Raw genomic sequence first — 14,352 nt, forward strand, 5'->3', positions numbered from 1 at the left:
AAGTCCTTCCAAGACAGGGTTTTAGACTCCAAAGATCACAGAGAAAGGGAAGCAAGGCACTGAAGAGTCTGGCATAGCTTCCCTAACCCAAGACCACCTGCCATCCAGGTGTGAGAGGCTGGGGATCATAGGAATAGAGAGAAGGGGAGTGGGATGGAGAGTAGGATTTTTACTGGAACATTTCTCATCTGAACGCCTTCTCTGAGGTCTGCTCTAGAACTGGATGAAGGTGAGTAGGCTGTGGAGAAGGGTTCCCTGAACCGGTTCATCCATCTCTGTTACAGAATAAGCACGTTCAGTGTTGAGCAAATTAGTGGTTTGAAAAGGAGATTCTATGTCATTCCTTATGGTGCACTGTCTGTATATGGCTAGAAGGTTTATTATGGTTTTTAAAGGCGGGGTGGGGAGGGCTCATTATTAGTTAATTCATTTCAGCAGCATCTTTCATTTTAGGAATAATGGTAGATTTATTGAGCCATTCCACGGGGAGTATTTGAGGGGTAGTTTTGAGGCTAAAAGCGGTAGGTTTTTCCTTTTGACATCCGGAGATTCCTTCATGCCCCATAAGACTGCCTTGTTACTTAAGTCACCACTTTATGTTCTCGTTGATCAATGCTGTTAGCTCGTTTGAAGCTGCATACCGAAGTCAATGGGCTGTCTTTTGCCCGCAGTCCACTGTTGAAGCCTTGATGGTTTTTTAAAACCCTAGTTTCAATTAAGTGATGAGCAAAACCAGACTTCTCTGACCATAAATCTCTCACTGCATGAGAGCGGGTCTGTAGTGTTCTTTAGCTGGCTAGCTAGATGTCATTTGCTCTCAGGTGCTGTCCAAGCAGCAGCACTAATCTGCCCTTTGAAAGGAATGAAGACAGGCTTGGTGTTTTGGGCTTGTGGCAGAAGAGTACCTCCACAAAGATGGGGAAAAACCCTCCAAATATTACTGGGGCTGCTCTTGTGGCACAACATACGATCATCCACAGCTGTAGGCTCCAGGGTGACAAAAGCTGGAGATGATGAAGCAGCCGGTGAACAAACCCTTTGGGGAAAAAAAATCTCAGCCATGCCTCTAAGGACAGAGGAGAGAGAGTCTCACAGGAGGGGAGAGCCTGGTTGATCTATTACAACCTTTGATGTCAATGTCCAGATAATGTTCCTTGTAGGCTGTGTCTGGAGAACAGCACATGTAAAGGTTAAAACAATTAAACAAGGAAGACACTTGCAAGTGTCTGGATCCCCTAACAGCTTGTCACTACATATTAGACACTGGGCAAGCTCCTGAGGGGACAGACTAGAAATAGTGTAAGAGTCAAGCACTAAGTAACACACTTCCCTTGTTTATGGGGAAAGGAGCCTTTTGCCTGGTCACTGGTTTGAGTCTAGCCTAGATCAGGGACCAAAGGTCACCACTAGCTGACGGCTAGCGGCCTATGTGAAACAAGCAGGGGGTGCTCTTGGTCTCTAGCGGACAGCAGTGCACGCACATGACCCATCACAGCTGGTGCTGTCAGCAGAGAGGCCAAGAACTGAATAGCTCCAGGAAGACTGAACTATCCCCCCCCACCACCTGCCCTAGAGATGGTCCCTCCCAGTCAGGGATGAGCGAGCTTGGAAGGGGAGTGTGGCCAGGGGAAGCTTGCTGTGGAACAGAGCTTTCAGACCACAAAGGGTGTCTGCTTGGCTGTAGATGATTAATGAAAGGCAGCACCTGCCGTGGTCAGCTTGTTGAAAAGCAGAGCAGGTGGGAGCAGGCAGGCGTTTGGAGACTGTTTGTGGCAATTCTTTATATTTCAAACCCAAGCTCTACTAAGCTGCCTTGGTGCCTGTTGTGCTCCTGCTTTGGAAGAAGGGAAGAATTCCTCTCAAGAGTAAGACCGCCCGGGAATGACTGCCCTTTGCATTTGGAGGCTGAAGTAAATCACGCTGGTTCTTCCTCCCAGGTACACGTTTCCTATAGGATTTGTTGTGCTGCTCTACTAAGCTGTTAGTCACCTTGACTTTGTAGCATCTTTGTTATGTGGTTGTTAATGAATCTCTCTGTAAGAAGTCTTTGCTATGCTTTGGTAAATGCTCCATTTGGGAAAGTTTAGGGAGCTTTGTATCCTTTTATTTAAAAAAAAAGAGTATGTATTGTGTTTTCATCAGCTATTGGAATCGCCTTCTGCAGAAAGTGTTGGGCCCATCAAAGTTATTTTCACATAAGAGTAAGTGATAAAGAAGGGAAGAAGTAACCTTTACAATCCTGCCACTGACCATACAGTGCTGTGCAAGTGAATAGTAGGTTTGAGGCTCCACCAACCAAATAGACTGGACCCTTTTAATGAGCACTTAACTCCCTACCAGTTTTTCCCCAACAGGAAGGGAAAGAAATTCCCTCCTGAAGGATGGGCGTTCAGCCAGGAACTAGAGGGCAATGAAGTTAGCATAGTTCCTTTTGGGGTATAACCTATGAAGGGCCAGATTCTCTGCTGCCCTGGACAATGTGTCGTCACTTGCACCTGTTCTGATCTAGCAGCGATTCACTCCTACTTTGCCCTTGCTCTGTGCAGCTATGGCTCTGTATAGTGCAGGGCAGTGGAGAATCTAGCCTAAAGTCTCTCAACTCCTTCCTATCCTGTCCAATTGGATTTGCCTATTGCAGAACTTTTCTAAGCCAGCAGCATGACACAATATTTGTGTTGCAAGGCAAACGCCCCACTGCGATGATTCATCTGCCAAACTTGCTTGCTCTGTTACATGCCACATTGGGGCTGGTTCAGCAGGCTCTTCCTGCTACAAGAGTCGGTCCACCCGAGCTACTGCTGTTTAGCTACCGAACAGAAAACCATGAATGAGGCAGGGCAGTTAGACTTGGGATGAGGAGACCTGGCTTCAATTCCCTGCTCCACCACAGATTTCCTGTATGACTTGAGCAAGTCATGTTGTACCTCGGTTCCCCGTCTGCATAATGGGGATAGTAGTTCCCCTCAGGGGTGTTGAGTACAAATGCATGAGACTGTAGGGTTTTTAGACACCCCAGTATGGGGCCATAAAAGTACTTTTGATACTGGGTTTTTTAGACGGCCGAGAAGATGACAATGAAATTTTCTTTCAAAGTGCCAGCAAATGAAATCCTTACATACCAAATTTCCACTCCCCCTCACAGGGAGGGTGGTATTCACCCTACTAACAAATGCTTCTCTTTATACCTTTACACCCACCTAACCGTGCAGAAACCAAAGCCTCCATCTAGCTGCAAGAGGCAGCTCTCTGTTTTGATTCACCTGCAGAACCCTGGCTTATGTGATGAGTAAATCTCTGAATTCTCCAGCCACACACTCACCCTGAATGCCTGTCTCCTGAACATCAGGAGTCTTCAAATACCAAACGCTGGGGCTCAAACCCATCTCGAGTTTGTCTCACAGCAGTTGCTTCGTTTAAAAGTGACTTTAGTTATTTTCTTGGAATGTGGCTTATGCTGCTGGCATCAAACAACTTCCTGCCAAGAACTACTCTCCTAATGACTCTTCACTGTATTTCCCCCCCTTCCTTTTGTTCCTAAACTGCAAGTCATGAATGACGCATCTATTTCCAGTGCACAGGAATTGAATCCCAGGGGAGACTCTTTAAATGTGCAGTAATTCTCCTCATCTGCATTTGAACTTGCTTGGGGCTGCAAACGGAGAGAACTGCAAAAATTCTTTACTTTAACACTTTGCCAGTCAGTGTTTTTCAGTAATGATACAATTGCTTGTTTCCATGTCCTGCTGGTGAATTTCAGTTAAAATCATGAGTTAATTCCTCCTTGTTCCATTTAAACTCCTCCTCTTCTGTTCCTGCGTCTTCTCCTATAGGGGAGCACTGCACGGCATAGCACCCATAGTTTGTTCAGGGATTCTTCCAGAGCGCTGTGTGTGTGTGAAAAGCATGTTATAATAAAATAATCCATTTTCTTGCTGGAACAGCTCCTTGCATATTGTGCCATCCTGCTCTGACCTGTATATTGAGCCCTCTGCTATATGCTTGTTCTTCCACTCAGGTAACTAAACATGGAAGAAAAACCGGTACCAAGTGGGTTGCATTTATCAAGGCCTGGCCTTATGTGAATTGCTTCCACTCTGCACTCACTTTAGACTTTCTTTGCTAATCTTGCAGAAAGCTTCGCATTGCAAGACTTCTTGACTTCCTGTCAGATCCACTAAGCGTCAGCATGGGGAAAATAAGTTGCTACATCTTCATAGAATGATATTAAGGACCTTGTCAGCAGGGATATTAGTCATTCCAGACAGAGTGCTACTAAAGGTGAAATAGCTGAATTTTCTCTTTGTCAAATCACCCAGTTCCTTGGTTTAACTTGGTTTAAAGTTACCAAATTGCCAGGGATATTCTATCAAGGGAAACATTTCAATGGACAGATCTGTTGGATCCAGTCCTGGCCTCTCTCTGTACGGGACATGTTGAAAGCCCTATTGCTTCAGACATAGTAGATGGATAGGAAGGATAGACAGGGGAAAAAGGGAGGAGGTATTGCTTTATATATTAAAAATGTACACACTTGGACTGAGGTGGAGATGGACATAGGAGACAGAAGTGTTGAGAGTCTCTGGGTTAGGCTAAAAGGGGTAAAAAACAAGCGTGATGTCATGCTAGGAGTCTACTACAGGCCACCTAACCAAATGGAAGAGGTGGATGAGGCTTTCTTTAAACAATTAACAAAATCATCCAAAGCCCAAGATTTGGTAGTGATGGGGGACTTCAACTATCCAAATATATGTTGGGAAAATAACACAGCGGGGCACAGACTATCCAACAAATTCTTGGACTGCATTGCAGACAACTTTTTATTTCAGAAGGCTAAAAAAGCTACTGCGGGGAAGCTGTTCTAGATTTGATTTTAACAAATAGGGAGGAACTCGTTGAGAATTTGAAAGTAGAAGGCAGCTTGGGTGAAAGTGATCATGAAATCATAGAGTTAGAAATTCTAAGGAAGGGTAGAAGGGAGTACAGCAAAATAGAGACAATGGATTTCAGGAAGGCGGATTTTGGTAAGCTCAGAGAGCTGATAGGTAAGGACCCATGGGAATCAAGACTGAGGGGAAAAATAACTGAGGAGAGTTGGCAGTTTTTCAAAGGGACACTATTAAGGGCCCAAAAGTAAGCTATTCCACTGGTTAGGAAAGATAGAAAATGTGGCAAAAGACCACCTTGTCTTAACCACGAGATCTTGCATGATCTAAAAAATAAAAAGGAGTCATATAAAAAATGGAAACTAGGACAGATTACGAAGGATGAATATAGGCAAACAACACAGGAATGCAGGGGCAAAATTAGAAAGGCAAAGGCACAAAATGAGCTCAAACTAGCTACGGGAATAAAGGGAAACAAGAAGACTTTTTATCAATACATTAGAAACAAGAGGAAGACCAAGGACAGGGTAGGCCCATTGCTCAGTGAAGACAGAGAAACAGTAACAGGAAACTTGGAAATGGCATAGATGCTTAATGACTTTTGTTTCGGTCTTCACTGAGAAGTCTGAAGGAATGCCTAACCTAGTGAATGCTAATGGGAAGGGGGTAGGTTTAGCAGATAAAATAAAAAAAAGAACAAGTTAAAAATCACTTAAAAAAGTTAATGCCTGCATGTCACCAGGGCCTGATGCAATGCATCCTAGAATGCTCAAGGAGCTAATAGAGGAGGTATCTGAGCCTCTAGCTATTATCTTTGGAAAATCATGGTAGACAGGAGAGATTCCAGAAGCCTGGAAAAGGGCAAATATAGTGCCCATCTATAAAAAGGGAAATAAAAACAACCCAGGAAACTACAGACCAGTTAGTTTAACTTCTGTGCCAGGGAAGATAATGGAGCAAGTAATTAAGGAAATCATCTGCAAACACTTGGAAGGTGGTAAGGTGATAGGGAACAGCCAGCATGGATTTGTGAAGAACAAATCATGTCAAATCAATCTGATAGCTTTCTTTGATAGCATAACGAGCCTTGTGGATAAGGGAGAAGCTGTGGATGTGGTATACCTAGACTTTAGTAAGGCATTTGATATGGTCTCGCATGATATTCTTATCGATAAACTAGGCAAATACAATTTAGATGGGGCTGCTAACACTGGAATAAACTGCCTAGGGAGGTTGTGGAATCTCCATCTCTGGAGATATTTAAGAGTAGGTTAGATAAATGTCTATCAGGGATGGTCTAGACAGTATTTGGTCCTGCCATGAGGGCAGGGGACTGGACTCGATGACCTCTCGAAGTCCCTTCCAGTCCTAGAATCTATGAATCTGTGTGGCCTCTCCTCCCAAGGGAGATGCTATATTCTCTGTTAGTCAGGACTTAAAAGTAGAATGGACAAAATGTGTGTAGACGTGCTGTAGGGTACAATGTTGCTTTGACCCCAGTGAGCGAACATGTTTCTTCCATGTTCTCTGGGATGCCATAGCCACAAACTTTCAGTAGTGAATGGAACTTGGCATCACTTTCCTTTGTCACACACTTGCACTGATACTACAAAAATGACAGCAAGGAGCATAGATTTCCTCTACACACTTGTACTGAAGCTAAAGAGCAAAATATCTGCCTTGGAGCTTAATTCTACCCTTGGATAACGACTGTGTACCAGATGTTATAAAACTGGTGCAAATGCAATAGATACAGTATGCAGCAATGGGACCTGCATGTTCATAGTTTGAATTACTGTAGCAACCAGGAGCCCCAGTGGAGAGCAGGTCCCTAGTGTGCTAGGTGCTGTAAGGACACATAGTAACGTGATCCCTGCCCCCAAGGAGATAATTTAGCAGGCTCAAACTCTTAATCCACGCTGACACCATCATGACCAGCACTCTGCCAAGGATACACAGAACAGCTGTAGAAATGGAAGAACATCTATTTGGCCGAAGAATCATTGACCTTGTTAATATTCTGCCTTAATGACTAGGCTTTGCCCTAGGATTCAAGGTGAAAATTCACAGGGATACTGTCAGTCAGGGTCAGCAAATCTAGAACTCCGCATTGAGTTTTGAGTGGTCAGACCTAGATTTTCCCCCCTGCCCCATCCTCTCTTTTAGGGCCATGTCAGAAGTGAGCTGCTAGCAGTGGCCGTGTTGACTGGCTGGCCCTGTGACTTTCTTCAGGAGACAGTGTTTCCAGGATGTGACAACAAGGTAGCCCCAGTAATATGCTCGAAGGGCAGAAAGTCTTTGGAGCTTAGAGACTGTTCATATTGATTCTCCAGGCACTTCACGAATGCGCCCAGTGCATGAACACTTGATATCTGGAGGAGGGTGGGAGTAATCCAGTTTCCTGGGTGTTACTTTGTTTTAGGTAGAAGTTTGCAGCATATATTTAGCGGGATATCATCGCTTTTATGCCCCATTGGGTTGAGACCTTGCCTTGCTGACCTTTTTATCAGAAGCTAGGGGAGCATCGAGATGTAAAGGGAGAGAATGCGCAGTAACAATGTAAAATGGTGATGGCCTGATTTCCACAGGGGCCAAGCAACTGCAGCTCCCACTGGTTTCAGCTGGAGTTGGGAGTGCACAACACCTTAAAACTAGGCATCAAGTATCTTAAACAAGGCTTGCCCTGTCCCCATCCCTATTCTTGTGCTTCAAGTACTTCATGGGTTGGTGGTGGATCAGGTTATCAACACCTCACTAGAATTTACTGTTTCTACTGTGGCATTTCCAATCACAGCCCTACAATACTAGAGGTGGTGCGATCTAGCATTTACAGTGGGGTTTTCCAAGCACTCTGTGTTGGCTTAACTCTGCTCCCATTAAAATAGTCAAAATCCCTTTGCCTTTAATGGGAGCAGAGTCAGGCCAATGCTGAGTGAGATTGCAAGCTCTATCAGGCAGGGACTGCCTTCTGTTTGTACAGCTCCTAACGTAATGAATTCCTACCCAGCACTGGGGCTCCCAGGTGCAACTGCAAAAATAACTTTGAAAACTGAACGCTTAGTTGATATACAAGTTATAGGAGGGGAGGGATGGGAGGACAGGGGAAATAGTCACCGAGGTCTACATAGTCATGAGTAGCCACCAGCCTATGAATATTTGAGATACCTATTGCTGTTCCCACCCGCCACCTCTTTAGTCACTTAACACTCGGGGGGAAGAGGAGGGAGAGAGAAAGAAGCAGATCACATCAATGAGTGGGTGGAGGAAGTTATAACAAGAGGCCGATACACTGGTATTTAGAAGACCGAAAAGTTGATTGTCTGTGTTTTATACTGCTGCTCTGCCTATAGTAACTGAGTGCCTTCTGCGTAAAATAGACATGATAGTGAAGTGCCTGATAGCGTTAATTAGCTCACCCTTACCTAGAGGATCACTGGTTGCACACGTCAAATGGTCCCAAATAGCCTTCATCATTCAGAACAATAAATCTAACCTTCACTGGGGGAGTGAACCAGGAAGTTCTGCCTTTGGCAGCTTAGTAATTTCAAGGCTGCTCAAGAATATTGCCAAGAGTACTTGTACCCGCCAGTGCAGCCTGGTTTCTGCCCCTTCCGTTCAGGCTTAAACGTCTTGACTTCTCAAACTCCTTACTGCACCGTGCACAATCCACAGGGAGCTACTGGCAATAGCAAAGAGCTCACTCCGGCTCTGGCTGCTGTCCACGGCTGGTACTGAGGGAAATCTGCGGCTGTCTGCTTTTTCTTTGCTTCAAGGCAGGATCTCGGTTCCCCTGTCCTAGCTGCGGTTCACAACATGCCAAGAATAGAAACCCTACTCGAAGTGCCCACGAGACTGAGGAGCTAATGGAAAAGTCAGCCACCATTGATTCATGTTTGTGCTGCCACTTTCAAGGGGAATCTGGTTTGATCTTGCAATAAAAGGAATCATTTACCGGGCTATTCCAAGAGACAAAAAGACTGGAGGAGTCTTCAAAACAACAAAAATCAAGTTTCAAATCTCCCTACATGTACAATTCACTGTAAGTGCTAGAATAACCCCTCTCCAGCATTGGCACGAACGGCAGCTACTAATGTATGTTGAGGATCCTATAAAACATACATCATTACAATATTGTGATGCGTGTAACAGGAATTCTCCCAACATTATAGGACATCTCAGATGAATGATAAGCATTTTACAACTTGAATGAAGTTAAGAGTAGCTTTAAGGCACTAAACCGGGATTTGAGAGACCTGGATTCAATTCCTGTCTCTGTCACTGTGACCTTGGGCAAGTCACTTAATTGGTTTCTGTTTCCCATCTGTTGGCCCCATTTTATGTAATTTGCAATTATCCATCTATGCTGCAATGCCTACAAAACACTGGCCAGTGATTAGGTAGCTGGTGCTCTTCCTCCATCCATCATCACTCTCATTGTTGCCTTGTGTTCCCCCCATCTGTTAGTTGCACCAACCTCTAATCTCTTGTTTCAGATTGCAAGTCATCTGGGGCAGTAACCATCTTTTCCATGGGTGTACCGAGTATCTAGCACAATGGGGTCCTGATCCTGGAGCACCCCATAGCCTCTAGGTATTACTGGAATACAAATAACAAACCTTCTATGGTCTGTCTATCATAGATACTTAGCTGGCCATCACTGTACATAGCACAGTCTCTAATGTAGTTATCCTCACAATACCCCTGGGAGGTAGGAAAATATTACCTCCATTTTACAGATGGGGGAGAGGCAAAGGCCCTGATCCTCACAGGTATTTAGGTGCCTATTTTCCATTGAAATGAATGGGAGAACTAGGGGCCACCAAATGAAATTAATAGGCAGCAGGTTTAAAACAAACAAAAGGGAGGTTTTTTTTTTTTTTTTTTTTTTTACACAACGCACAGTCACCCCATGGAACTCCTTGCCAAAGGATGTTGTGAAGGCCAAGACTATAACAGGGTTCAAAAAAGAACTAGATAAATTCATGGAGGATAGGTCCATCAATGGCTATTAGCCAGGATGGGCAGGGATGGTGTCCCTAGCCTCTGTTTGCCAGAAGCTGGGAGTGGGCGATGGGATGGATCACTTGATGATTCCTGTTCTGTTCATTCCCTCTGGGGCACCTGGCATTGACTACTGTCGGAAGACAGGATACTCGGCTAGATGGACCTTTGGTCTGACCCAGTATGGCTGCTCTTATGGGAGTTAAGTGCCAAAATATCTTTGAGGATCTGGACTTAAGTGACTTGCCCATAGTCCCACAGGAAGCCTGTGGCAGAGCAGGGAAATGAATCCAGGTCTCTCATGCTGCACTTAACCATTGGATGATCTTTCCCCTCCAAGGGCATATTCTGCAAATATTTATTATGAGGGACTATAGCAGTAGGCACAGTAGAAACTATAAAACAAGGAATAAAGCCAAGCAAGTTATGGAAAATACTGTCCTTAGGAAAAATGAGTTATGCAGTCAGTGTTTGTGCTAGTCAATTATTCTACCAAATTGTAGAATATGGGATTGGTGAACCTGCCCTGGAGATTTTTTGGTCCCCCTTGTGCTGTTTGAGTACTTTGATTGTCTTCATCGTTTGCTGCCAGTTGTGCTTTACGGTTCTGGTTTTTGCAAGAATAGTATCTGAATGCACTTTATCAGGAGCTCCTTGATTTTGTATAGTGGCTCTCAGTGACCGGAGTTAGTCCACTGCTCTGTGTTTATTGATTAAGTAGATGAGTGGAACGAGGGGTTTCCCACTTGGGTAAGTGAATTGCTCTGTGTGTGTGTATGTGTGTGTGGTGAGAAAACGTAGGCATTTTAAATTCTCATGATTTTGCTGGTGCTCCCTGGCTTGGAGGGAAATTGTGTGTGTGGGGGGGGCTGATGTACACCCCTCTGAACAGCCCCCACACAAAGCCCATTGGCAAGGATTGGAGATTTGGCCCTGAGAACTAGTAGTCTGAAAGAGCGATACTCTTCATGGAAAGCAAGAAATTCATACAGGCTGCTCCCAATATCTACTGTTTATGAAGAATAAACTTGTCATAGTATGCACAGAAGAGCTCCATCAGTATTCGTTAGTACAGTGAAAATATGCAAGCAGTAAAAGCCCAACAGGGCATGAACAATTTGCTTATAAAAATTAAAGGAAAACCTTGGCATTTGCAGATCCACTTTATCTGACTAAAGAGTCAATTAGTCAAAGTTCATTGATCTCGGCTGTTGATATTCCTCTAGCCAGGCACATAGAGCTGAATTCCAAAAAGCCTTCAGAGTAGCTATCCTAAATCAGAATCCAGGCACCACGGCTCTTTCAAATAGCAAAAATAGAGATGTGCAAAAGCAGCAGGTTGAAAGATGCATGAACATAGGAGGTAAGCTGGCTCAAGTGCATTTCTTATTCGTGAAATTGCTATAAAACAGGGAGACTGTCAGAGGCAAACCCATCTTTCCATCCCACCTCCGCATGAACCCTACGTGCCATTTTTCAGCCATCTCCACTATGAGGTTTGCTTGGAAAGATTTCATGTTCTTTTGAGAACTAAAAATCTTTTTTCTCCCTTATCCACGGCTTTTCATTTTGCCACTGAAAGTGTGTATGCAGGTGTATCCCGTATCCATTGCTGAAAAAACAATGCAACCCTCAAATGTTTCACTTTATCAATTAGAAAAAAAAACTATTCACTTTTTGAGAAAAGGCCAACTTTATCAAAGTTCTGAATGAAGATTGGTAGCATTTTTTGCATCCTGGTCTCCAACACTTCCATGTATTCCAGTGGTTCCCAAACTGGGGTTTGCAAAATATTACAGGAGGTTCTTGGGGGGGAAAAATTCCCTAATGGCAGACAGAGCTGTCCCTAGGGACCCCGGGCAGCACAGGGCCGGAAGCCCGGGGCCCCTAGACTTCCAAGAGCTAAGCAGATCAAAGCAAACATATATATCACACTGAGGCGATTTTAAACTTCAAGACTCCTTATAAGAAATGGAAAGGAAGGTGGATATTTTTTGCTGTTTTTAAAATTTAAATAGGCAGTTGCTATTGTTTTTAAAATTATTATGAAGAACAAGTTTAAGCTTTGTTGTAATGCGTGTTATTTGTCTGGACTGCTCAAGACCTGAATGCTTCTGTAGGAGGGACTCTTTGAGTTGGCTTCTTAAATACCTTCATGCTGTTTCACATCTGATCCTCCTGATGAAACATAGGAGCCTTGTCTTATAACAGGCTTATTCAAAGTGATACAAGCTACAAAAGTGAGATCTTGGAAGAGTGTTGCTGTTTTCATAATGTAATAAAAATACAGTGATGATAAATAATAGTAAATAGTATGTAATAAGCAGTCATAAAAACAAAGTTTATATTTCCAAGATCACTGCTTTTATAATTTATACTCCAGTAAAGGAGAAAATCCCTGGAAATATTCATTTTTAGGAGGGGGTTCGTGAGACTCGACATTTTAGTGAAAGGCTTCGCAGGTTGTTAAAGTTTGGATGTATTCTGAATTAACCCTTTCCATTTGCACCAAAAGGCAAAACCTTAATTCTGTCTGAGCTTCACGTTAAGGTTTTGCTGCATGAGGACTTGTTTACACCGATGAGTTGGGGTGGGTGTTTTACCAGTAGAGCTACACAGAAGGGGGTCACTATTGTTACGAGCATACACCTGCTGCATTAGTGTGATGGACCCTACTTGCACTGGTTCGGCTTGCCCGGTTTGAGAGTCACTTGTGCCGCATGCCCACGCTAGGGGCTTGCAAAGGGTCAGCGTCCCTGACGGCAGTGGAGCTGCTTGTGTGCTTACAGTGAAGCATGTGCTAGAGTTGGGTGAAATACTTTGTATTTAATCGTTTATTTGCCAGAAAATGCAGCTTGGGGTTGACTGAAACTACTTGCAAATATTTTGACACACATTTGTCTAATAGTTTTGGACAAAAAATAATTTTTTTTACTAGATTCACAGGGGGACTTCAGTGCCATTCGTGAAACCACCGGAGGAGGAGGAGCCAGTACCCTCCTTCCTCTCCTCCCCGGCAATATCCTACAGCCCTATGGTTACAGCACTCCTCTACTATATGGGACGACTGAGGGTTGAGCCCTTCCGTCCATGATTCAGAGCAGGGACATTAACTTGGCTATAGGGCTAAAGACAGCACTACTGTCACCTATTTTTATGGTGGTTTTGTGAGTCATAAAAGTCCAGTCCCCTGCACTCAAGGCAGGACTAAGTATTGTCTAGACCATCCCTGACAGGTGTTTGTCCAACCTGCTCTTAAAAATCCCCAATGACGGAGATCCCACCACCTCCCTAGGCAATTTATGCCAGTGCTTAACCCCCCTGACAGTTAGGAAGTTTTTCCTAGAAGAACAATTTTTCTCCTTCCTCCATGTAACAACCTTTTATGTACTTGAAAACTGTTATGTCCCCTCTCAGTCTTCTCTTCTCCAGACTAAACAACCCAATTGTTTCAATCTTCCCTCATAGATCATGTTTTCTAGACCTTTAATCATTTTTGTTGCTCTTCTCTGGACCACCTCCAATTTGTCCACATCTTTCCTGAAATGTGGTGCCCAGAACTGGACATGATACTCCAGTTGAGGCCTAATGAGCACAGAGTGGAGTAGAAGAATTACTTCCCATGTCTTGCTTACAATACTCCCGCTAATACATCCCAGAATGAGGTTTGCTTTTTTTGCAACAGCGTCACACTGTTGACTCATATTTAACTTGTGATCCACTATGACCCCTAGATCCCTTTCTGCAGTACTCCTTCCTAGGCAGTCATTTCTCATTTTGTATGTGTGCAACTGATTGTTCCTTCCTAAGTGGAGTACTTGGCATTTGTTCTTATTGAATTTCATCCTATTTACTTCAGATCATTTCTCCAGTTTGTCCAGATTATTTTGAATTTTAATCCTATCTTCCAAAGTACTTGCAACCCCTCCCATCTTGGTATCATCTGCAAACTTTATAAGTGTCCTCTCTATGCCATTATCTAAATCATTGATGAAGATATTGAACAGAAGCAGACCCAGAACCAATCCCTGCGGGACACCATTTGATATGCCCTTCCAGCATGACTGTGAACCACTGATAACTACTCTCTGGGAACGATTTTTCCAACCAGTTTTGCACCCACTTTATAGTAGCTCCATCTAGGTTATATTTCCCTAGTTTTGTTTATGACTATGACTAAAGGAATGACTTTTCTCAATTTCCTTTGCTGTTAATAAAAAAAAGAGTCCCAAATCAAAATGATTTTTTTTGAGTTTTCATTGAGCACAGAACACAAACCACGTTTGGCGTTAACCAGCACACCGACAAGTCAACGATTTGCACAGCTCTTGCAGCCACTTTGCAGGCTTGCAGGGCTCAGCATCCGGAAGCACTGAGGCCATCGAACGGGAGGAGCTTGACTTCTAACATTCAATTGCTGAAGTTTGGAAGCTTTTCACTGCTTAGCTAAGCAAAAAGATTGTTAAAA

The 14,352-nt window shown here is 43.8% G+C and overlaps 1 protein-coding gene across 3 annotated transcripts in view; it reads left to right on the forward strand.

Annotated features, from left to right (window-relative positions):
• Window positions 1-1,744: 1,744 nt before the first annotated feature.
• The window catches only part of KAZN (kazrin, periplakin interacting protein), a 756,723-nt gene continuing 744,115 nt past the window's right edge, over window positions 1,745-14,352 (forward strand). Inside the window, exon 1 of one of the 3 annotated variants that reach the window (XM_065575404.1) lies at window positions 1,745-1,937. The gene's annotated coding sequence lies outside the window, so the exon portion shown is untranslated. The remainder of the gene's footprint in view (window positions 1,938-14,352) is intronic. The other 2 variants (XM_065575403.1, XM_065575402.1) reach the window with 2 other exon arrangements.

Source organism: Chrysemys picta, chromosome 21, assembly GCF_011386835.1.
Source record: "Chrysemys picta bellii isolate R12L10 chromosome 21, ASM1138683v2, whole genome shotgun sequence".
NCBI lineage: Eukaryota > Metazoa > Chordata > Testudines > Emydidae > Chrysemys > Chrysemys picta.